Source organism: Protopterus annectens, chromosome 16.part0 (genome assembly GCF_019279795.1).
Source record: "Protopterus annectens isolate FY-2018-M chromosome 16.part0, PAN1.0, whole genome shotgun sequence".
In the NCBI taxonomy this organism is placed as follows: domain Eukaryota; kingdom Metazoa; phylum Chordata; order Ceratodontiformes; family Protopteridae; genus Protopterus; species Protopterus annectens.
In genome coordinates this window covers 329634672-329661023 of record NC_056750.1, presented here as the reverse complement: position 1 = coordinate 329661023, position 26352 = coordinate 329634672, and the positions used below count along the sequence as shown (strand labels likewise).

At 38.5% G+C, this 26352-nt stretch overlaps 1 protein-coding gene and 1 long non-coding RNA gene across 3 annotated transcripts in view; both read right to left on the bottom strand.

Moving 5' to 3' along the window:
* GPSM1 (G protein signaling modulator 1) overlaps positions 1–26352 on the bottom strand; it is a 2081362-nt gene that overhangs the window by 309950 nt on the left and 1745060 nt on the right. The gene's annotated exons all lie outside the window — the stretch shown is intronic.
* LOC122790499 overlaps positions 23429–26352 on the bottom strand; it is a 7682-nt gene continuing 4758 nt past the window's right edge. Inside the window, exon 3 of the long non-coding RNA XR_006363026.1 lies at positions 23429–23441. This is a non-coding gene — a long non-coding RNA (uncharacterized LOC122790499). The remainder of the gene's footprint in view (positions 23442–26352) is intronic.

Sequence of the window (26352 nt, the reverse complement as noted above, 5' to 3'; positions counted from 1 at the left end):
TATAATTTACTACTGCTTCAACAAGATTTCCTATACATACTAGTTTCAAGCTTACGATTTGCACCCTTATAAACATGAACATCAAGAACGTCTACGGATACATCAGAGAAGGAGACAGTGAATCTCAAAAAAATCTGTGTTAAGTATATACACATAATCACATAGCTGTTCATATGTACCCTGCCATGAAATAAACACATAATCTACAAGCCTATTATGACAAACCAAAAAGACTTTATAACGTTAAAAACAACAAAAAAGACAGTGGAAAAAAAGATTTATTAATAGAATTTAGCACCTCATCAAAACACCTGCCTTAAAGAATTACAAACATCAAAATATCTCACATCTTATATACTCTACATAAAGATCATTAGGCAACGTAATAATTACATAATATATCAATTAAATGTTGTTGTGTCTTTCGGCTTTTCCCGGTTAGGGGTCGCCACAGTGGAACTCCTGTCCGCTAATGATTGGCAGTAGATTTTTACATGCCGAGTTGCCAGCTCTGACGCACAACCTTCAACGAAGGTACGCCCATTCACGCATGTCTCCACACAGAAGACGCTCTAGCTGAGAATCGAACAGGACAACGTCTTACTGTGAGGCGACAACGTTACCGCAGCACCACCACCGCAGTATAATATAGCAATTAAATAATCATATTGAAAGCTTCCAAGTGCATTCTGTATTTAGACCACTAGGGGTCAATGTGTTGTATTTTAAAATAAAAACAGATTCCTTGTAAAGCAACTTTTTCTTTACATTAAAACAATCAAAACTTTGGATTACATGTTCCAAAATAGTGCCTCTTAAAAAAATCAGGATCACTGTCATTACAAGACTTAAAATGTACAACCAAAGGACTACTTTCTTTCTTGTTTTTATAACTCTTACATGTTCCTGCATTCTAATTTTAAAGCGTCTCTTACTTTCCCCTATATAAAAGCGGTTGCAGGAACATCTTAAGGCATAAACAATACCTTCTGTATAACAACAGTATTTCCCATTAGGATAAAAAGAGACACCATTAATTGTAATAAAATTATGTATAATATATTTACAGATAGAACAATTTCCACAGCTACATGTACCTTTTGTATATATGTCATTATACGAGTTTTCCTTTGGTTTAACAAACTTGCTGTGGACAATAATATTCTGAGTACTTCTGCCTCTCCTATAAGTAAATACTGGCATAGTACATACATTTACAAACTCCCTAAATTTGAACAATCCCCCCCCCAAATTGTTTAATAATATTCACAATTTGATTACTACATACACTGAATGTCTTCCTCTGCTCATGGCTGCCCCCTCCCCCTGTATTGTTACTAGACCCTACCTTATTATTACTAATAATATTAGCTTTTAATTTTTTCTAATGATTTCTTAATCACCTCTTTTTGATACCCTCTTCCTAAGAACATATTTATTGTTCTACTGATTTCCATTTCTAACTCCTTTGTGTCACTACATAACCTATACACACATAACAATTCCCCATAGGGTAGTGCTTCTAACAGATGGGGGAGTGGCAGCTAGATCCATGCAAATATTATTGATATGTTCAATCTTACAATGAACTTTTGTCTTTATTCTGCCATTTGGAAGACCCTGTGAATATACATCCAAAATGCTACTGAGTCTCCAAAATGGAGACCATCAAAATTCAAATGAAACGTATTATTGTCTAAATCCTTAACAAAAGATAACAACATATCTAAACCTCCTTTACATATAAAAATCAAGTAATATATAATACTTTATCTCAAAATTCTTAGGAAATACATGTCTGTACAAATATTCAACTTCAAATAGACTCATGAATAAATGTGCATACATGGGGCAAAAGACCTGTAGCTGTATAGCTGTACCTTGTACTTGTTTATAAATATTCTCATAAAAACAGAAATAATTATTGGACAAACAAAAATATATAAGCTCCATAATATAATTGCTTAAAGGACTCTCACCAAGGTAGAATTTTAAGGCCTCAGGACCAAATTCATGATGAATGCTAGTATATAATCTTTTAGCATCAACTGTAACCCAATACATTTCTTTTGCCCAACTTATATTTTTAATGTTTTCCAGAAAATTAAAATTATCTCTTATAAAAGAGGGTAATTTAGTCACATAAGTCAATAAACAACTATACAAAAACATTCCAATATTGCACAAAAAGTGATTAGTGGCATAAATTATAGGTCTACCAGGTGGGTTAACCATATTTTGTGTATTTTTGAAAGGCAATAGAAGTATGCCATCTGACTCTCACCACTATAAATTTTTTTCACCATCTTGTCTAGAAAAGTAACCCAACCTCTAGTCTTTTTCTAGCAAACTTATAAACTCTTTTGTTGCATTTGTATATTCTCAAATAATCAAAACACATTTTCAAATACTGAGTAAAGTGTATTATTACAATTTTATTTCCCTTATCAGAAGGTTTAAAAACAAGTTCTCTCTGTTCACCCATTTCTTTTAAAACTTTCCATTCTGTCTTACAATTAATTAAACTTTTATTATTCATAAATTCTAAAAAAGCTTGTTCCATAGTAAAATTAATAATAGCAGCAAATTGTTGTACGCCTCATGACTAAAAGGGGGTATAAAGTCACTCTTACAAACTACATTATTACTGTCCAATTGACAATAAGTATTATAGTCACAAATATAATCTTCAGAAGCACATGTAAAAAAGTTATCCATTGCACTATCACTCATTACTTCCAAAAAAATCACAAAGATTCAGTCCTTTCATTTTTTTTTCATTTGATAGAAAGCAATTAATAAGGTGCAGCTTTCTACGCAGTCTAAAAATATCTACTTTTAATATATATAGTCTTGGCAGTACTGTAGGCACAAATTTCAGACCTTGATTTATAACAGACATTTGTGTATTATTCACAGTACTAGTATAGCAAACCAATTGATCAAAAATGAGTTATTAATATGCACATTCTCCTCCTCCTCCCAGTGGGCCATCACCATACTGGCGAAGCTATTGGCACATGCTGCACCCATAGCTACGCCAAGCATCTGCAATTAAAAAATCACCATTAAAAATAAAACGTTATTCCCCAAGATAATTTCTAGCAGAGAACAAATCAAAGTGATCTGATTTTGTGTACAACTATATTGACTGCACAGTGATGCAGCCGTTGTGTTTTCACCGCACAGCAAGTGGTTCTCTGGTCCAGTTTTCGGCTGGGGTGCCTTCTGTGCAGAGTCTGCATGTCCTCCCTGCATTCGTGTTGGTTTCCTTCAGGTGCTCCAATCTCCTCCCATGCTACAAAGATGTGTCAGGAGCATTTTTTCCTGGACGTCTGCTGACAGTTGACTCGTTCCAAGTCGGACTTTCCCGGTAAACAAATGTTAAATAAATGTTTATGTAAAAAAGATCTAACTGCATCTAAACCATAGTCATTAGGTATAACAGTGAACAGGGTATTCTCATCCATAGTCGCCAACAACAGTCCTGAACAATCCATAGTTCGAACATTCTCCTAGAGTCTAGTCAGAAAATCCTCTGTATCTCTTAACACAGCTGCAGCTTTATCAAGAACCTGTTTTAATTTGTTCTCTACGTAGATCAAAAGTGTCTCAGTCAACCAACCTTGTCCTGCCACAACAGGTCTCATAGGTAGTTTTCAACTGTTCTTATGCATTTTCGGTAATCTATTAGGCACAGGTATTACTGTTGCTTCAGTTGAAAAATAATTATATAACTCTTAAGTAATCAAACCTAACATCAGCAGATCATACAATTCGAGTTGCACTTTATTAACAATAGATGTTATCTTAGTCAAATGAATCTGACAATATCTCCTTATATCGGATAAATGTTTCTGCATACTGTCAATATACACATCAGTGCTCATAACGACCAGGGCACCCCCTTTGTCCCCTGGTCTTATAAGTATAAAGTCTAATGATTCCAACTCTAGCAAAGCTGTAAACTGTTCTTCAGTTAAATTATAAAACCGCTTACCTTCTTTACTCAGGAGCACTTGATGTAACTCTTGTTCACACACCTGAACAAAGCCTTCTAAAGTTGAATTTAAAGGGGGGTTAAAAAGCTGGGTTTCTTATACACACTATGATTACCCTTGTCATTCATAAACAAAGATTTAAGCATAACCTCTCTGGCAAACATATGTAAACGTAAAATTAGATCACAGATATCTGCTGAAGTGGCTGGTATAAACAAAGAGCCCATATTAAGTACACTCAAGTGCAATGCAGTCAGTTCATAAGATGAAGTACTGTATACTAGCAATATACTTGTCGTCCTCATTTCTGGTCGCTCACAGTCATCTCTTCCTGGTCTATGGACTGACATCTCTTTTGATTCCTTCTGCTCAGAGTGTTGATTGGTTAGTTGCCACTGTTTCTTTAAAGGTATGGGAAGATTGTAAAGGCTGTTGGAGTTTAGAGGGGTCATTGCTTTAACAACTTTACATCTGGCGCCAAGTTCTACATGGTGTTCCTCTGGTGGAGTTATACTACTGCCCACTCCAGTTTCTGAAACATTAGTTGTTACTCTTGCAATCTCCAATTCCTCACATACAGCAGATGCAGTATCCACTGAAATATTTGAGTCTGCATTCTGTAAATCACATTCCTTTGATTCTGCTTCACACAGGATGTACATGGCCACACAAAAAAATATGTCCTTTTTTAAAACCACCAAAAAGTTAGCGACTGTTGAAAATTAGAAAGAAGCTGCAAAGCCAGATAAATTTAGCGCTTTCTTTCACTTTATTGTCAACAGATCCTTTTTTAAAATCATTATAATCCCTGTCTAATTTTTTTGTGCTTCTGTTGTTGTAATTTAAAATCATAACTGGTAACATTAAACAGTAAATCATTGATACACTTCACACACTACGCATGTCATTAAACATATTTTCAATATCAGAGTCTAAGCTCATCTCTGTAGGGTTAAAGAAATCAGTGAGTAGTCTAATATAATTGAAACTTAAAAAGAACCAGTCCTAGGATACAAATCCAAAGGACTGGTTCTTTTTGTATTCCTGGGTGGTTTTATAATTGAAACTTAATTCAATGTTCATAACCTTCCACATACTACAAGTATCAAGATTATGCACAGATGAAAAGAATTTGCATAATAGCTATGCACTCCTTGCTACTGGATTTTATGAGAAGCACTATGGATGCAAAGAGGTTGAGGATGCTTTAACAGAAGTTAAAGCTTTGAGACAAACACAAGGTAAGCCTTATTTTTCAGATGGGGATGCAAGGATTAATAATAATAATGACATTGGCTCTAGACAGCCTAGGTTAGGGTTTATTTTTTCTAATAGTGTTAATGAAGTATGCAAGGTTATAAAAAGAAATTGGGCTATTTTGCTAACTGATGAAGGGATAAAAAAGATTACTGGCACACAACCTAGTTTTTATTTTAAGAATGCTAGAAATTTAAAGCAATGACTCTGTTACAAGCATAACTCTATGTGTGGAGCGACTATTGTCTATTAGAAAAGGTACACACCCTTGTCGTAGTTGTAAGGCTTGTGCTTTTATTTCAAGTGCTCCTGATTTTATACATCCTACAACTAACATCACGTATGAGTTTAAATTCTATGCTGATTGTAAAAGTAAAGATCCTATCCTTCACTCATACCATAGCCGAAGCCCTTGACAACAACAAACTCATATCCTGCCTCTTCCTTGACCTTTCCAAAGCTTTCAATACAGTCTCTCATCCTCTGTTGCTATCTAAACTTGCTAATCTTAATCTATCTTCTTCCTCCCTGGCCTGGTTCAGTAGTTACCTATCCTGTAGGCAGCAATCTGTCAAATGGCTGTCCCAACTGGAGTACCCCAAGGCTCCATTTTGGGTCCCCTTCTATTTAATGTCTACATATCCTGCAAACAATCTTCTTTCATCCAATACGCTGATGACTCTACACTTATCTCTATTTCTAATATGACCAAGCTCCATACCCTAACCCAAAATGCCTTTCTATCCACTGAAAAATGGCTGTCTGATAATTTACTCATCTTTAACCCTAAAAGGAACAAACTCTTACTCTTCCTCCCTCGATCTCTTACTAATCATAAATCTACCATTGATATTAAATCTTCTAACACAATTATCCAACCTGATACCCACACAAAACTCCTTGGAGTCATAATTGATGAACTGAAATGTAACCTGCACTTACTCCTCCTACTTCTTTTGGCTTTTCCCGGTTAGGGTTCGCCACAGCACATCACCTGTCCGCTCATGAATGGCAGTGGAGTTTTACGGTGTTGAGTTGCCAGCCCGGCGCCCAACCTTCCACAGAAGGCACACACATGCACACACTCATGACTAGGGCCAATTTAGAGTGTCCAATCCACCTACAGCATGTCTTTGGGATGTGGGAGGAAACCCACGCGACCACAGGGAAGACATGCAGACTCTGCACAGAAGGCACCCCAGCCGAGGATCGAACCAGAGAACCTCTTGCTGTGAGGTGGCAACGCTAACCGCTGCACCACTGTGGCCACCCACTTAACTTGCACTTACTCCAATGTATAAAAAAAAACACACCAGAAATCAGGGCTATTGTACTGTAATAAAAAATTTCTAACCCACAATGCTAGACTCACACTGGCACAAGCATTCCTCCTTCCCTACCTCCTATATGCCACCCCAGTATTCACCAACAACTATAACCCTAAACAAACTTTAACAAACTTACCACAAAATAGCTAAATTTATCACAAACTCTCCTTACAGAGCTCATCACTGTATTGCTCTAAACTCTCTCCAATGGCTTGAGCTCCCCCAACAACTCCAACTATCTCAGTTTCAAATGTTGCACAACATGCTTTACAAACCTTCATTCTGTCCATCTCTTTCATCCTTCATCTCTACCTAAACTCCACCTCGGACCCTCCGTACCTCTAACCAGCAACTACTTGACATCTACCAACCTAAGAACAGTTGGCAAATTACTATATAAATATTCTGTTGCCCTTGTTTGGAACAAACTTCCATTAAACATACTTACCATCACCCACTCATTACACATTAAAAATTAACTAAAACACCATATGCTCAACTCCAAGACTTGTCCCTGCCACGACCTAACATAAACACCTTAAACTCTCCTTAAATCACTAATTAAGTTTTTCCCTCAGTCATCTCATTTCACACAACTCCATGCCTGTTAGCCAATGCCAATTGCTTTTTAGCAATTAAGATGCATAATTTTCTTATGTAAATACATGACTACTTTGTATAAATAAATGTTGGTGAATACTGGGGCTGATAGAGGTTTTGGTCTAAATGAAAGCATCCCACTTAGACCATATTTACTCTCATGTACATTTAAGCACTAATTAGTTGCTATGGTGACAATATTTTGGTAAATTGTTTTAACTGATTTGATTATACATTGATGTAATTTGTGTGTGTTTTGTGATTTGAAGGAATGTTTTATACATGAAAGCACTTACCTTTTTATATGTTTTAATAAATTACATATTTTTATCGGCTGTGCTGCTCATTCGTTTCTGTTCTTTGACTTATTTTGTGTCGGACAAATTACAGTGGATACTTTTTTATTCCATATGTATGACACCTCACAGTCTACAATCATTTGCAAATATCATCAGCCACAGGTCCTTGGTGTCAGCCTTGACATCGGAGAAGGACATACTCTACTACAATATTAACATTTTCTACCTTTTTAGTTCCTTCCCTCACCTCCAGTGTTTTGAATTTCTAAGTACTTATCATACTACTGGTTATCTATTTAATAAATTCAGTAATTTACCTCTTCAAATTCTCAATGTTCAACATCTACTAATGCAGAAGTATTGTTTATACTATAATAGTTGTCTTTATTTTCATATAAAGGTAATGTAATTAGCAAATGCATGTGTAAAATTCGACATCTGTTCATGTATATTAATTAATATCTGTTTAAAAATGTTTGCAGTATTTTGGAGCTTTTCTCACCAGGCCTCTGGTGAAAAGGTTTTTTGACAAAAATCAGTTGGACAAAGCTGGTAAACAAAAGCAAAACAAATAAAATAGCAAAGAGGAGTGGTACCAGTACAGATCACTGGGGTACACTTCTGATAACTACTCTTTTGCTCGAGAAAGTGCTACCAATACTAATAGACTGGGTTCTGTCAGTGAGTCAACTTGCTATCCAGAGGGTAACACTGAGGTTTAGTTTAGTAATGTTGCCAGAATGTTGAATGGTATCAAAGGCTTTGGCCAAATCAAGGTTAAGCAGTGTGAACTGGTTTGCCTGAGTCAATTGCATTGATGACTTGTTCAAAAAGCCAACCAGGTTTAGAAGACATGGTCTGCTTTTAACAAATCAAAACTGGTTAGGGACCAGTGTTTGAAGACTGCCTATGTCTCTCTTAATAAGTTCCATAATGATGTGTTACATATCCTTACAGAAGATGCTGGTGAGGCTTATGGGTCTATACATTCCTGGACCTGGATCAGTAGTGAGTCCCCCTTTGACGACTATGGCAGTCCTCCAGACTTCTGACACAATTCCAGTAGAGGGGCTGAGACTGAACAAATTTAATAATGGATCAGCCAGACAATATCTGTTGCTAGCAAGAAGACAGCCTAACACATTATCTGACCAATGGACCTGGAGAGAGCACTTAAAAATTGCGTACACGATGGGTAGGGGGAGGGACACAGGCATAATAATGTGCTGCAGATAATTAGGCAGACATAAGAGAATAAAGTTTGAACTGAACTTCTCCACTAATGTTTCGCACGTCTTCGGGGAACGAGTTTGTGGAGTTATTTTGCATTAACTCAGAGCATTGTTAGGTATTACTTCTGAGGCTCCTGACAAAGCTGAAGAAGGCTTTGTGGTTAACTTTAGCTTGGGTGTCAAATTTCAATCCATACTTTTTTTGGAGGATTTTATTTTCTTGATCTTTCTGACTTCTGTAACTTTTAGGGCGTCAATTCCGCTTTTACAGGCTATGAATTTCTTCCTCTTACTGTATGAGTTTCTAATACTGGGGTTCTACCAAATGGATTTGTTTTGTGACAACTACATGGCCCTTAAAAACTATTAAAAGACTACCTGCAATCATTACAACAAAAACTATGCTTTGTGTGAAACTGCCTGATTGCTAACAAACTGACAATAAGTTATCAAAAACGGAGTATGATAATTTTGGCACTCAAAAAAGAATATACCTCCACAATGGTAACAGTGGATTCAGACAGTATATCCATTCCCCTCCTCCAAAGCTTAACCGCTAATAAACACACAGAAAAACATCTCGCTAAAACTTTCACAGACAGTTTCATATCTATTAACTACAGACGTTAGAAGATTGCCACTAATTAACAACTGTCTGGCTTGAACGTGTGTTCCTACCTACTGCACTAAATCCACATAGGAAGAGCATAGCAGAGAATACAATGATAAGGTTTATTCAGTTATCAAAGTTAGAGCAACATTTCTGCTGAAGACCCAGTGCACAGACTACTTAACAACAGATATTACCACTCACTCCAAAAGCTCCCTATTAATTAGGAATTGGAGAAAAGGTTAGCCCTGATGACCTGAGTGGAGCACTAAGTAACACAGCCTATCTGTGTTAAAATCTATCTCATGTATAATATTACTAATGAGATCTCTACTTCACAGTTTTGGGGGCTCAGTCGTTATCTTCACTCACTATATGAGTAGAAATGTTATGCTCTCCTTATGTTTACATGTTTTTTTTTTCTTGTTGGTAATGCAGTTTCCATCTACTTGCAAAATCTGACTGAATGGCTATACTAAATCCTAACAAAGATGTTGGTTGATTGGTTACATTAAATTGTATATTCTTATATATGTATACTTATATATATATTATGAAGCTGTGTGTGTGTTTGTGTGTGTGTGTGTGTTTGTGCAGTGTATAAATATGTAACTGCAAAAAAGAAAATGTTGCATCACAAAAAACTTTCTACTCTGGAAGCTTACTGTAACACTTTTGCATAACAGACCACTGTTTCACCCTCCTTTATCAGTCTTCAATAACTGTCATTTGGCTTTTCCCGGTTAGGGGTCGCTACAGCAGAACTCCGGTCTGCTAATGATTGGCGGTGAATTTTTACAGTTTTGAGTTGCCAGCCCGGCACCCAGCCTTCAAAGAAGGCACACCCACACATGCTCGAACCTACCTGCATGTCTTTAAATTCATTCGACCGCAGGGAAGACATGCAGACTCCACACAGAAAGCTCTCCAGCCAAGAATCAAACTGGAGAACCTCTTTATCAGTCTTCAAGTAATACTGCTAAATGAGTCGGCTCTAACTCTGATGAACACGGCAGCTAAAATTTATATTGAATACCTTGTATTTACCCATGACCTTGTGACAGAGGTCATAGCTGAAAAAAGTCAGAGAAGGATCCACTGACTTAACTGATTAATAGATAAAACTGTTAAGATGGCAGAAAGATGAAATGCATTGTGCACCTGACTTTCTCCTTTTTTGATTGAAAATACTAAGTTTCAGTCCACAGACTGACTTGCGATATCCATGACTTTTGTAAGTCTTTCTGAGGATCGACATTTAGGAGTGAAGCTCATCATTCTCTTTTTTATTTATCTCTGCTGTGCTTCTGTTAAATACAGTATTTTATCCTTTACTGGCATGTCCATTATGATAACATTTTCATATAAAGTTGATCACTTAGATAAGTAGCTATACAACAATATAGTTCTCTCCCTGTTTTTTGTCTTTTATAAATACTAAAAATATCACTGTTTTGTTTCAGATAACCCTTTCAGAGCAGCAGTTGTAACCACAGACATCCACAAAAGAGTTATATATTATGAAAATTGCACTTTTTAATTAAAAAGTCAAACGATTAAGGCAAATCACATATTTTGCCAGTTTCAATATTCACTGACTTTGTCAAAGAAGACAGCATCTACTTTTACAAATATTACAGACTATTTTGTATTATTAAAAATGCTGAGCAGTGCCCATCTATTTGCCCATTTTAAAGAGCATTAGATGGCACTTAGATAATAAGAATTACAATAATGTTCATCCAAGAAAATATAATGTTCAGACTGGCAGGGATTTAAATAATGTATGCATTTTATACTTCAGATCAATAACACACCATGGAGATTTAAGCAGGGTATGTTTTGAAGTAAATTGAAGGGAAAATTAATATTATGAGTGCCTTACAGTTTAAAATCTCCATCTAATTTATGTTTTTCCAAATATCTATAAAGTGAAGTTTATGTACGACCATCAGAAGTACTATTTACAAAACAAGTAAAGACGTGAGAAGACTAAGTTTAATAAAGTGAAATAAAACATTATGAAATGCAGGGGGTACCATAGGTTAAGGTACTGGTCTGTTAAGCCTCAGGCCTGAACCTTAGTGCCTTCAGCTCTCTCCAACATACTCTGTGGCCTTGAGTAAGTCATTTGACTTTTTCTGTGCTCCCTCCAACTGCGTTTAAAATGGAATATGAATATTCCAGTTAGCCTCGTTCTGTTGAGTAGATGGAGAAATCTATGACTACAATGCAGATGACTGGAGTCTTAATTAGTGACTTGGGTGTTTGGAGGAGCTATGGATGGAGGATGGAAGTGAGCAGCAAAAGTTGGCCCACTCATTCATGAGGGAATGTGCTGTAGTTCTGGGTCAGACAGGTTCTCTGGTACAAGGGGATGCTTGAGTAGAGGATGTGAGTGGGGACTGCTGGGCTGGTTTCCCAGTCTGGTATTAAAATCAGAGGAAAAAAATGCCTCCTTTGACTGCATCCAATGATGAAGTGGGTGGCTGATTAGAGAAGGTGTCTTCCAATCCATGCTAGATAGACAGGTCACCTTTTTGTATCAGTCATGTGGATAAGTCAGACTCAGCTAACCGATGGGATGGGCACCCTAGCTGTTGTCAGGGCTAGAATTACAGGTATCCGATGGGCCCAAGTCTAGGGATTAAGACAGACTAGCCTTGGCAGCCTAAAGTCTGCTCAGTCCCACAGTGAACAACCAGATGCAAAAGGCACAGATGGAGACACAAAGCACCAATGTTCCTGCCTAAATGGTAGCCCCCTAAAGAAACATCCTACTCTGATTGCAGATGAAACAGCTGAGTAAGGGGTCTGCAGGTATGGAGCAAAAAAGGGAGAAAATAATGAACAGTACAGTTAGACAAGCCAGCTGTCAAAAACATGCAGAACTATAGTTTCACTTTCTACAACTCTGGGAAGATTACTGATATAGGGGCAGACATTAGATGCATCAGTGTTGGTACATGATCACAATAGCACAGCATCTTATTTATTTATATCTTGTTTTTTATAAGTTTTATTAAAATGACAAATGACTCCAGTTAACAGACTGTATACGTTCATGCTTTGTATCAGCACTTCATCAGACCTAATTCAAAAATACATTCTTCCTCTTTATATAGCGCAGACTAATCAGCTTCTACACATCGTAACCTCATTCATCTAATTGGCCGGACCTTCAATGCTGGCTTTAAAGGAACAGAACCATTTAAACCGAATTCTTTACTGGCCTGTATTCTTACTATCTGTCTAAGTTCATTCCTTTCAGTTTCATTATCCAACTCACCCATCCTCATAGTTGGAATGATGAGCTGTACTACCATACATTTAAAATTACGACTACGATCCTTACCTAAGACACGCCTAACCAACTCATTCTAAACTCTTGCACTGCGAACCGCATTCAGATGTCCTTTAATGACTTCACAACAGTTTGCTACTCTGCATGTAAGCCACCTGTCAAGCCCCTGGTTTCCACCAGAGGTCACACAGGCAGTGTTTTTTTCCTGAACCCTCCCCTTGGGATAGGAAAGCTGCCCATTAGCTGATTCAGCCAGTGTCTTTCCAGCAATGATCCCATTCCTGAATTCAAGTCACTGCATGCAAAGATGGATGCCCTGCTTCTCTGACATCAGAATGACCCTGTTTTCTTAGCTTTTTATCTCCTTCCATCATACACTTCCATCTCCTTGTAAGCACCAGAGCAGAATTAACCTACTATAACTTATAAGTCACTCCTGTGGAAATTCTCTGTTGCCCAGCCATTTTTGGTTCATAGGGTCATAGGTGTTTACCAGGTTAATGACCACAAGGGCCTTTTTATACTTAGCCATGCATCCCACATGGTTCGCCTTTTTTTACACCTTAGGAAATTTATACACTCGAAGTCCCTTAGGGACCCATCTTCTAGCAATACACTCTTTCAGATAAGAATTATCGCATTGTAAAGCTCGGACTTTGTGCATTTTAAATTCTAAGTTTACTAACCTAGAGTCCATATTGTTACTGTCAGTATTGGTTGTTACTACCGAATAGTAAAGGGGCAGATGGTTAGGGTAGTCAGAATGTGTTCTAGACTCAGTTTTGTTGAAGAGGAAACGAGGCTAGTTTTGGATATGTTCCTTAGTAGGGGTTACCCCTTGGACTTTTTAACTAGGATTAGAGACCAAGTTATGAGTGAATGGAATGTTAGATACAAACCTTTATTAGGAGCTACTGAGGAAGTTACAGTTAAAGATCAAAATGAACCTAAGGACTTTTCCCAAGCTATGGTTTTAACCTACGGTGAAACCTCTAGTGAAGTCAAAAGGATTATTAAAAACAATTGGGCCATGTTGAAGGGAAATAAGGATTTTATGGGCAGCTGTTGGTTTAGAACCCTTGTTTACCTATAGGGTTAACAACAATTTGAAAAATACTTTAGAAAACCAATACCTAAAAAAAGAAACATAAAAAGAACAGAACTAGCAAATGTGGGGCTTGTGACTAATGTAGTTACATTTTAGAAACCCCTAAGGTTAGATTGGGTCCATATGAAATTGAAGTTTTTCTTTGGCCCCGGGTTCATGTATAACCACAGGTGTTGTCTATTTAGCTTTATGTAAGGCCTGTGAATGTTTTTATATAGGGAAGATGGAAAGGAGGTTAAACCATAGGATTTATGAACACTGTTACAGCATTACAAAAAAAGATGAAAAGAATGCCCTTTTTAAACATGTTAACTGTAACCCTTCCCATTGTTTTAGGTTTGCTATTTTAGAAGTAGTTAATATGGGTTTTAGAGGAGGGGATTGGACAAATAAATTATTAAGGGCAGAAACTAGGTGGCAACTTAAGTTGAATGCCACAGAATTTCCAGGTATCAATGATGCCATCAGTATTAAACCTGAACTCAGGTTCAGAGCTACAAAGCTGTAACATACTAATTTTAGTTTTAATATTTATAGTTGTTTTTAAATAATACCTTTGTTTTATATGCGTATATAACAATGTGTATTTTATAGTGCCACTTTAAATGTTAATTAATTGTTAATCAGAGTCATTACCAACAAGTATAAAATGAGATGAGACCATGGAATTTTGTTCTGAAGAAGTCATCTGATGAAAGCGCTTGACTATTGTGGATTCTTTGTGGATATCATTTATTTTTTGTGTTTTTAAAAATAAATATTTTCTGGGTTGTAGTATATTGGCTCCAGAGGTGGATATTTCCTTTCAATTGTGTTCTTCTTCCACTTTTACACCCCTTTTTTGGTTGCATAGGACATATTACTTATGCCCTGTATTCTTTTAGTGAGGAACCTCTGTGGATGTTCCAGTTGTTGGATATGTCTGGTTAGGTACATACCAAAGGGGGCATTGTACTCAATGATAGGTCTGATGAATGTCGAATACAGTGGAACAATGACTTCCTTGGACTTAGATGCCATACCTTTGTTTATAAGTTATGCAACACAGAATGATTTCCTCACCACTGTAGACATGTGATGATCAAAGACTAGATTACTATCTATGTGTGTCCCTACGTCCCTGACTACTGGGTCAAGTCTAAGGGGTGTGTTGTCAATATGATAGTTACTAGGGATGGATGACTTCCCAAATGATACTATTATGTATTTCTTGGCATTTAGTTTTTGTCCATGTCTGTGACAGCAGTTGTTTGTCTATGTCAGCCCCTCCTGGAGAACATTTGTGTCGGTGTGAGATTCAATGACAGCTCCTAATGTGTACTCATCTGCAAATTTAGTCAGCCAGAGTCCACTGACATTGGCCTTGACTTCTGAGAAGCAAATGCCAAAAAGGATCGGTCCAAGGACTGATCCCTGAGGTATTCCACTTGTGACTGGCCTCTTTGTAGATGTAGACTCCCCAATTCTAACTTCCTGGGTCCTGTCTGTAAGCCAGTTGGCTATCCACTGGGTGACATATGGGTTTGTACCTAACCTCTTGAGTTTGTCTACAATGCCCGAGTGGGGTATTGTGTCAAATGCCTTGGCCAGATCAAGGTAGGCAGTGTGAATGATTTTGCCCTCATCAATTGCTTTGGTGACCTTTTCAAAGAAGTCCACCGGGTTGAGTAGGCATGATATGCCCTTTACAAAACCAAACTGGGTTGGGTCCAGTGTCTGGAGGTTTACTATACTTCTATCGATCATCTCCATGATAATTCTTTCCATGGCTTTACATACAAGACTAGTGAGATTCATGGGTCTGTAGTTTCCAGGGTCTGTAGATGACCCACCTTTGTGCAGAGGGATGACTGTTGCCTTTCTCCATTCATGAGGCATGAAGCCTGGCTTGAGGCGAGAGTTAAACAGTAATTCCAGAGGCCCTGATAGGTCATGTTTCATGCTATTTAGAAGGCATCTTGGGATATTGTCTGGGCCCATTGATGCAGTGTTCTCGGTCTTAGAGACTTACAGACAGCATTAAGGACCTGTTCCCTAGTGATAGTAGGGGGAGTTATATTTGATGATATTTCCTGATGGAAGGTTGAGGGGGAGAGAGGAGTAAAGTTGGAGCTGAAATTATCAGCCAGGAGGTTTGCTATATCTTCTGGCTCACTACAGGTGGCTCCATTTACAATGAGCTCTGCACACAATTGTGTATTGACTTTGAGGTTGCAGACATAGCAAAAGAATGCTTTGTGGTTGTCCTTGGCCTGGGAGGCCAAACTTACCTCAAATTTGGTTTTGGTAGACTTTATTTGTCGTCTGAGTTGTTTGTTTAGTTTAATGAGACTGCCTTTATCCTGCTGGGTACTGCACCTCCTAATTTTTGCCATGTTCTCCTTCCCCCTATTATACATCCGATTGATTTTGTGACTCCGCCAGGGTGGCTTGTTTTTTGAGTTAGTTCTGTACGTCTTCCTGGTGAGTACAGCTGCTTCTATACAGCTATTAACATGCTTGTACATGGTTTCTGTGAACAATTCTGCCTAGGCAGAAGTGTTCTCAGGGTTTATAAGGGCTTAAAATGTTGCCAGGTTCTCAGCTAATAGCAGGAGGTTAGCCTTAGAATAGATCCTGAATATTCACGGTTTAGGTGGGGGTCCAGGTTTTATTTTTACTTCAAAGGAAACCATTTTGTGGTCTGACCTTACCAGGGAAGGCATTACAGTAGGGGGTTTGCAGCACTCTCCCATATTAGTGAGGACCAGATCCAGTATGGTTGCACCCCTGGCTGGTGTATTGACTATCTGGTCCAGGGAGTTGTGTTTACAAAATCCAGGAATCTCTGTGTATGTACATTTGATGTCATATAGGATTCCCAGTTAATAGTGGGATAATGTAAGTCACCCATGAATATGGTATTGGGTTGGATGGTTAGTGTTTTTAATAGGTTTAAATACATGGTATGGGTTTCCTGAGTCACAGAGGGGGACCTACAGCTTGCAAGGAAGTGGTATTGGATTTTACCTATGGTGATTTGAACATGGAGCAGCTCAAGTGCATTACCTTGTTTGAACAGCCTTGAAGTATATTTATTTGGTGGATATGTATGTTGCTACATCACAACTCGAGTCTACAAACCAAGGCAAACTGCTGCTTTTTCACCTGATACCAAACTATGTGCTGATTGTCGACATTGGGGGGTTACTTTGAGAGAAAATACCTGAATTTATTACTGTACTGCTTTACCTTTGGAGAGAGGAGGGGATCACAACACATTTGGTGACTTTCTTTTTCTAAAGCAAGTTCTGTAAGGGGTTCAGTTACTGGCAGACTGCTTTATCTTACAGAAGTAGACAAACTACTGCTTTTCCATCTAGGATGAAACTAGCCAATCATTTGGTCCTTTGAGATTTTATTTGAGAAAAGAATGTGTGGATGGTGCTGCTGCTTTGCCACTGGTGAGAGGAGGGAAAGCCAATGCACTTTATGGATTGTTTCATTTTTTTTTATTGTTTTAACTGTTAAGCTCTTCAGAGACTTCAGTGATAGTGTGGCTGTTTGCTGCGCCTTGTTTTAAAATGTCAGGCATTGTATGAGTTGGTGCCATTTTTGGCTTACTATGCACTGTTGCACACTACCATAACATATAAAAGAAGAAAACAAGCTACCTATTTTTCATCTGGGACCAAACTAGTTAATACACAATACTGCTTTTTAAAGAAGCAATTAGGTTTTGCTTTCATTTGTCTAGCTGTCCTTCTCCTGGTAATGCTTTCTGTAATTTCGGCAAGTACCAGGTAAAGTCTGTACTCATACATTGGACTAACAGTCTATATCACTGAGCTTTATTTGATGTGTATAGTCTGAATTATTGTGGTTTGATTTAACACATCTACAGTTTTGGTATACTACATTATAGTCATCTGGCATCTATTATTCATGAAACTGCACTCAAGTAAGCTTGTATCACAGACACTATGTATGTTGTTTATTCAATTTCTGCACGTATACGAGCTTGCCCTTTGCAATTTAGTACTCTTGTCTGATTGCGTAGAGTGAAATGAGTCTATTTAATGTTCATCTGATTTTTTTTTCACTTTAAAAAGCTTGCTCCATATAATTTAATACTGTGGCCATCTCATATGGATTGGTAACTCAACCTATTGACTGTATTTCAAGTGCTTGAACCCCTGGAATTAACACTGGGATCTGTTGGCTGAATCTCATTTGTACACATCTTTGAAATTAGCACTGTTGTTCTTCTCCCACATGTACCATGAGTGAGTTGATAGTTTTAAGTTGCATGGCTGACAGTAAACTAGTTCTGGCCATTGTTAGATGCAGCACTAGGTTCTCCTTACTGCTATTTAGACACCTGTGTGAAATCAGTGAATGTGATATTGTCATTCTTCTGCCTTATAACACTGAGTCCTTAGTCAAGACTTGTGCCATGGCGCTAGCATTAAATACTGTGTTCTGTAGTCCGTGTACTTAGACTGACACCAATAGTCAATTCCTCCCTGGTGAGATTTGACCACAAATTAATCACCATGGAAATCCACATCTCACCCACACTCCCCGCAAAGGTAAACCACCATGAAAAACTTCTCCAAAGCTGACTTTGGGCTCCTAAAAACAGAGGTGGCTAACTTCACAGCACCCACGTGAATGGAAAACAGATGCATGACTTCCGAATCATACACCAATGCACTGTACGAACACATACATAAATGCATGGAACTAGCCATACCAACAGAAAGAAGACGCTCTCCTCCAAAAAAGGAAGCCAATCTGGTGACCCCCTGCCATTAATAAACTCTACAACAGAAGGAAGAAACTGTTGGAGAAAAAGGTGAAGTCCCAAGACTGGAAAAGCTCCCTTATTAGTCTCAACAAAAAGTTGAGATCCCTCATCAAAACCTCTAAAGCCAGCTATGAAGGCAGAATTGTGGCAGACACTAAAAACAACCACAAAGCCTTCTACAGTTATATCAAGAATCTCCATGGCAATACCCAGGTTTGCTCTGAGTTATTGGACAATACTACCTCCTATACTGAGCCAACAGATATTGTCAACATACTGGCTGACAGATTCAATGCCAACTTTACCTCTCTCTCCCTCCTAAATGACCAATCGGAATGCCAGGCACCCAGTATTACTGCAGCACAGGTTAAAGCTGCATTGTCCAAGGCCAAGAATACAGCTTCCATGGGACACAACAATATTCCTGGATGTGTTCTACATGAACTACAAATTGAACTGGCACCACATTTGTGTGGCCTGTTCAATCACAGCCTCACCTCAGGCTTTGTCCCTACTGAATGGTGCACTACTACAGTCATTCCTCTCTATAAAGGGGGAGCAACTACAGACCCTGGGAATTATTGCCCCATTAGCCTGATGAGTCTGAAATGTAAGGCTATGGAGCACATCATCATGACCCTAATTAACAAGGATATAGGGGAATCTCCAAACTCTAGATCCCATGCAATTTGGCTTTGTGAAAGGCAGATCATGGCTGCTCAACCTGGTTGACTTATTTGAGTTAGTCACCAGAGCTGTGGATGAGGGCAATGCAGTTCATACAGCCTACCTTGATCTGGCCAAGGCCTTTGATATCATTCCCCACTCAGGAATTATTGATAAACTCACCAGAGTAGGCATCAACCCTTATTTCACTAGGTGGGTTGCAAATTGGCTCACAGATAGAACCCACAGTGTGAAAGTAGTGCATTCCAAGTCAGACTGCTGATCAGTCATGAGTGGAGTCCCACAGGGATTGGTCCTGGGTCCTCTCTTGTTTGGCATCTACTTCTCAGAAGTCCAAGCCAACACGAAGGGACTCTGGCTGACCAAGTTCGCAGACGACTACAAGCTGGGAGCCATTATTAACTCCCCAGGTGATGTAGACATCCTACAGAAAGGGCTCACTGAGACCAATGACTGGTGTCGAAACCATGGCCTTATGCTTAATGCCAAAAAATGTGTCATCATCCCCTTTGGGAAAAATTCAGTTGTACTAATTACTACATCGATGGGAGCCCATCGAACACTGAAGGCATTATAAGAGATCTGGGGACCACCACATTGCCACTGTGGTCAGAAAGTCCTTCTATGCGGCACATCTCATTACCAAGGGTTTTGCATTCAGGAAGAAAGAGGTCATCATCTCTCTCTACTCTTCCCTCATTAGGCCAATCACAGAGTATAATGCCCCATTTGGCATGTACCTCACTAGACACATGCAACAGCTGGAAATGCCACAAAAGTCCCTCATGAAGAGGATCCTAGGCCTTAAACACATGTCCTACATGGACAGACTCAAAACATTCCAGCTATTCTCTGTCTCATATCGTCTACTAAGAGGCAATCTCTGCTTGACTTAGAAAGCCATGTCTGACCCAGCTCTGTTAGAAATGCTACATCTAAAGAAATACCAATCCCTCTGCACCACATGCTCCAGAGACCTCAACCTCATTACCACAATCAACAGAACATGCTGGAGGGACAGGTTCATAACCCAGAGACTATCCATGCTCTGGAATAGACTTTCCATACATGTCAAGCAGAGCACCTCACTGGGCCTCTTCAAGAGAAATCTTGATGAGTGGATGGGAAATAGAAGGTTCACCCCAGGGATCACTCCAATGGCTTTACTTGATAGAGGCACTTGGAACTAACGTCGGGTGGCACAATGCTAGGGCACGTCTACGGGCTAGGCTTGTAAAGGTTCCAGGGCCATTAGCTTAGTACACACCTGTGAACCTATGAACCTATAGGTAGAGGTTCTACTCTCACTGCAGTCAACTTGGTGGGTGTGTGTCTAGACAGCAGAGCAGAAGTGTGTATCCCATAGTTACTGCTCCAATGCCATACAAAAACAATGTCCTATCATGCTATCAAATTAACAACAATACCCTATATACCTACGAAGTGGTAAGAGATATGGGATCACAAGTTGACTACTTTGACCACCCGGTGTCTACTGTAGTAAGGAAGGCCTACTACGTAGCATACTTGATTAGCAAATGCTTCAACTCTACAGCAAAGGAGGTTATAACCTCTCTTTACTAATCCCTAATCAGGCCCATAATTGAGTATAACACCCCTTTCACCATGTACCATAAAAAGCACCTGCAGCAATTGGAGAGATCTCAGAAGTTTTTAACTAAGAAGATCAAGGGATTCCAGCAGGTGCATTACACATTGTGACTAAAGTCCCCGTCACTATACTCAGTATCATATAGACTTCTTAGGGTAGACTTATGTCTGGCTTACATTGCAATCTCTGACCCAAATCTAATGAATTTGCTGCATATCTGTAAATCAAATGGGACTAGAGCTACCCTTTCCAGGGACCTAAAAATGGCCTGTGACTTGAACAGGACATGCTTGAAGGACAGATTTGTCTCCCAGTGACTACCACATCTATGGACTAGGTTGCCAATTCATGTGAAGCAGAGCACCTCTATGACCCGATTCAAAAGGAACCTGGATGAATGGATGGGGCACCATAAGTTCTTACCAGGGATAGTACCCACACACTTCCTGGATATGGACAGTCATTAATAAATACAATCCTGGGTATTGACTACAGTATTTATAGTACTACATTGGGTTGAAATGGCTAGGCCTAAATGACCTTCGGGTTGATACCCTAGTAATCTCCTATGATCCTCATGTAACTAGGTCTACTGATATTATATTAGCTGTATCCTGCAGCATTTTGTTGTTTGTTATCTAAACATCTACTTTATCATATTTGCTAATTCCAACTGTCCTAGACATACTGATTACTATATTTGCTGAATACATATTATACTTAGGTTTTTGCTGACTAGCACAAGACATTTCCTGCCCCACTGCAGCACAGCCTTCTAACATGTGCAAACTCGTCCTTCCTTCACATAGCTTGAATCTCTACACTTAGGTCACATTATAGTCTTCCTCAATCCTTACTTCTACTACTCACTGAATTCCACTGTTTCTCCTTCAAACATGGGCCACTTGAGCTGCAAACTCTTAAGGAAACCTCAGCATGATGCCACACATGACTGTCCCAGGCACAGCTAACAAGATAGTCAGATGTATGAACCTTCCCCTCACTCACCAGGCTAAGTAAGGTTAGAGTGATACTTAGTTCTTTTTCAGATGACAGAATTTATAATATCACTAGCACTCTTAAGTTCATTCACCCTAAGCATGCTTATAACTTAGTTGTGGCTGTTGCAGGAATGAATGCTCTTAGATACTGCAGCCTGGGGAAGTTGAAGAGAGATATGACCAAACTGTTAATGTGATTATGGTTGTGAAGCAGCTAGTCTTGAGCAGTATCAGACCATCAGCACCAATGATGCCACAAATGCAACCAGAAAATCATTGACTTCCAACAACTGTCTCACAGACTGGTGCCATTTCAGAGGGATCCAATGTGTGTTAGCTTGGGAGCAGAGGGTTGATGGTACTGCCTGCTTCACAAAGGATGGCATATTCCTCTCTCCATGACCTTCCACAAATTGGGAAGATAAGTTCTACCTCTAGAGTTCCACTTCTGGACAGATTTGGTCTTCTAGACCTTCCAACTTACAAATTCAGAAACAGGCCTCTAGAAGGTTGGCATTGCTCAACACTATGAGCATAAAAAAGAAAATGCCTGACCTTGAGACCTTCCTGATCTGTGAGCACATACATATCTATGTAATTACAGAAACGTGGCACCAGTGTAGTGACGGCATTCAGTTTAGTGCCTATGACTTATCCAGACCCTCTGGTGATGGTGGGGACTTAATCAGTTTTCATCTAAAATAATTTTAACTCAAAGCAAAGCCAGCAAAACTGCAACTTTGAACTTGCAGATCTTCTAGTATTATAAACAAGCACAATTACCATATCAATGCAAACAGAGAACCCTGCTTATGTCCATGACTTCTGCCTCTAAAACTCAGTGTCTTTAACTACTGAATCAAATACAATCAATCATCATGGGTGATTTTCAGCTCCCTCTCCATTAACAGACAAACCTCTGTCACCATCAACAAATATGCACAGGGGTCCCTTCACTTTATCAAGTCCAGTACTCTTCACCAGATACTGTTCTCTTCTACCAGGGTCTCCACTGTCTTTGACAGTTTTCTTACTAATAATGTGCATGCATTTTCCACAACTCACATGCTTCTCTCCATTAAGTAAATTAGACTACCAGGCTTTCACTAAGTCCCCCAACATAAGGCTGCATTAGACCCACTGTATTTAAGGATTTTCTAAGGTCAACCTTCTAACATTCTTAGATGACCTAAGGAAATTTAAAATATCTGCACCCCCATGGGAACCTACAACAAAACCAGCAAATAATACTATTGGCTTTACTCCTAGTTTAACTTCTGCAGTAAAACATTTATTCCCATCTACCAAAATATGATGGCAAATTGAAGATGAAATCCCCATAATGGGACTATGTTTGGCAGTCAGTGAAGAAGATTAAGGCTCTGAGCTGTTAATGAGCTACTTCTTGAGTCCTCCTGACTCTGTTCCCTTCCACCTTCATTTGCCTACTGCTGGATGCTGAGCATGTAATTTTACCAAAAAGTGCTCTGGGTAGCCCCTGAAGAGAAGGGACACTTGTGTCTAGTATGCTTAAAACACTATTAACAAACTACACAACAAAGGGGGAAAATGCTGGCATTAACAAACAGATTCAAACCTCCTTCCCGAGTGATCTCATAAAGGTCTGCAAAGAACCAAGGCATAAGTTAAAAACTTGCAAAGTCAAGCAAAAAATGAATATTGAGGTCTTCTTCAAAGATTACCTTAAGTCTTCCTTACCAATATTAGGAATATTAGAAGTAATAATCAGTACTGCAGTGAGCTGATCTCAAATGGTACCACAAACTTCAACCCTGTGGACATTGTCAATATACTCAAGGAAAATGTAGTTAAAATCTTTACCTCCCCTCCTCTTCATGCTCCTCCTACAAAACAGACTCTACCTTCCCTACAAGCACACCTGAACTAGTTTAAAATGCAGCCCACAAAATAAATCAGAAACAATAGCAGTGTATGGGCCTCGGCAACACTAGACTGTTTCCTTGTCATTATTAAACATAGCCTCACTGAATCCTTTTTAAACAGTTTCTCAATGGGATAAATGCTTGACGTCTGGAGATGGATACAGTGGTACCAGTACACAAGGATGGCCTTAACATTGTCCCAGGGAACTATAGATCAATTAGCCTCACTGGTATTATTTGGACAGTAATAAACCACATTATTATGATACACATTTTTCCACACATTTTTGTAGGAAAGTGTAGGTATGCTACATGCCAGAGACCTATCTTGAACCTTATAATTGCAAAATGTGGACAGTTCTACACTGTCAGTACTGTCATGGATTAATCTGTGGTATTCTGTATGACAAATGCAGGGAATGCAGAATTCTGTATGACATACATCTATGCAATTATTCTATGCATTGCAACTTTAAATGATATTACATGCTTATGCTTTCATTACTTAAAAAAACATATGGATAAGAAATCATACCACCAATTTGACTTAAGTACCCAGATATTCTGCCCCCCTCAAATTTTATAATATATTCTAGCACCTAAGAGCATGTCACATGGTTTAAGAAAAATCATAGATGATTCATGGAGGTAGATAATGCATTTAATGATATGCAAGCAGGGTTAAAATGGGAAATGGTCTTTAAGCATGTGTCTACACCTCAGTTCTATGTTACTGTATTCAAGGTCATACAGTGTGCAAGCAGGTTCTGCTGTTAATTAAATTAAAAGTCATCACCTCCAAGTATATGGAGCCTTCATACCATACTTACCAAATAAGAAACTACCAGACAGATCCTTTACTTTAACTGATACAGTTCTTACAAATGAGAGGTGGTGATTGGATCTCATCTGAAAAAGTACAAGATAAACGATTCCTTCACTATACAAATCTAGGACTTATCCATTTTACTGCTCAGTCTTAAATGAATACAGTTTTCAGGAACAATAGGATGCATCCTGACTTAATACTGGTGAAAATGAAGTGCATCAAAGTCAGAGCTGTAGACAGGCACCTGGCTTGCTGTTCTAATACTCTTCGCAAAAGCTTGTATGGTTAGCAGGCATTTATCCTTTCAGTTTTGAACAGTCTACTAATGTGAGCTGCAATGGGCCCTGGGTTCAGCTACTGGCATTCTGTTAATATCCAGCAAGCTTTTTAAAAATATGATCACCAATTACTTTACAACACTGCTAAATTGCAGTACTGGTCCTCTGACATGTGATTCATTCTTAGTAATATAGTTCCTCATGATGAATGTGTGTGTGGCCAAAGAGCAAGGCTAGAGGTTTGATAGCCATCTGATACCACCAAAATAATACTGGCATGGTACTCTAGGGCTTTCTACTCCTAACAGATTAGACTTTAGTTCCCATTTCAGTACAATTTAAAAACACGCTGTAAACATAATATTTTCTATGTATCCCTGTCACATGTATATTATTGCTTGTTATAGGCCAATGATAAAAATAATGTACATAGATGACACAATTGCCCAGGCACCTATAATGCATGAATTGAGAGCACAATGGTTAGTAAACTAGCATGGCACCTACCTCTCAACTGCCCAGACTGTCCCAAAATGTCCAGAGTCTTTATTCATATGTTTTGTCTATTCCTCATACAATTTGTGATTTTCTGGCAAATTACTGTGATGATATGAGGATTGAAGTCCCTAAATAATGACATACATTTAAGTTTCAGACTTCAAATTCTTCAGAAAAAGCATGTTAACACAAACCTGTTATTCTAGCAAGTTTGTAAGTTTATATGAGCGATATTTAACATCTGTCCCTATTTTTGGGCCTTTGCCCCACCCCCATTCTGTCAGGCTTTGTCCAGATTTCTAGCACCAAGACAGTGAGAGGTATGGTATGGAATACTAAAGTAAGTTCCCGGGTTCAGGTCCATATTAGTTGGACTGCATTTCATAATGTGAATTTGTGAAGTTTTTATCATACAGAATATGTTGACTTATCTACTTTTCATTTTATACTGCAACTGCAATAGTTACAATAAATGGCATGTTGTTGTAAAAATGGAACAGATTTCAATAAGCTTAAAAATATGAACTAACATTAGTCATCAAGTATTTTAAAAACAGAATAACTGTCTACTAATATTGTGACTTCATGCATATTCATTTTAAAGCTAATCAAAGAAAAACTCTGCGCCCCCATTAACATACATCATATTATGTTACTACTTAATAAATGCATAAACTGAAATGACAGGCTTCATTATGCTACATTTCCTGTTTGTCTACATAAAATGTATTAATTTTTACTGCCAAATAATCACGTAGTTGTAAAACTATGAACTTACATTAATAATATAGCAGAACTGGCACACATGATAAGCCATTGTTCATGTGTCAAGGTTTCAGGACTACAGCTATTTCCATATTTGATAATTTCTTGCTTTTCAGGTTATTGCTACTCACTGTGGCTTTGAAAGAACAATAAATGCATTATGTAAGCCAGGCTGTTGGCTGAGGATACATTTGCAATCCACTGCCATACATATTTTTACTTAATATAAATCTAATGTGCATTTTATATT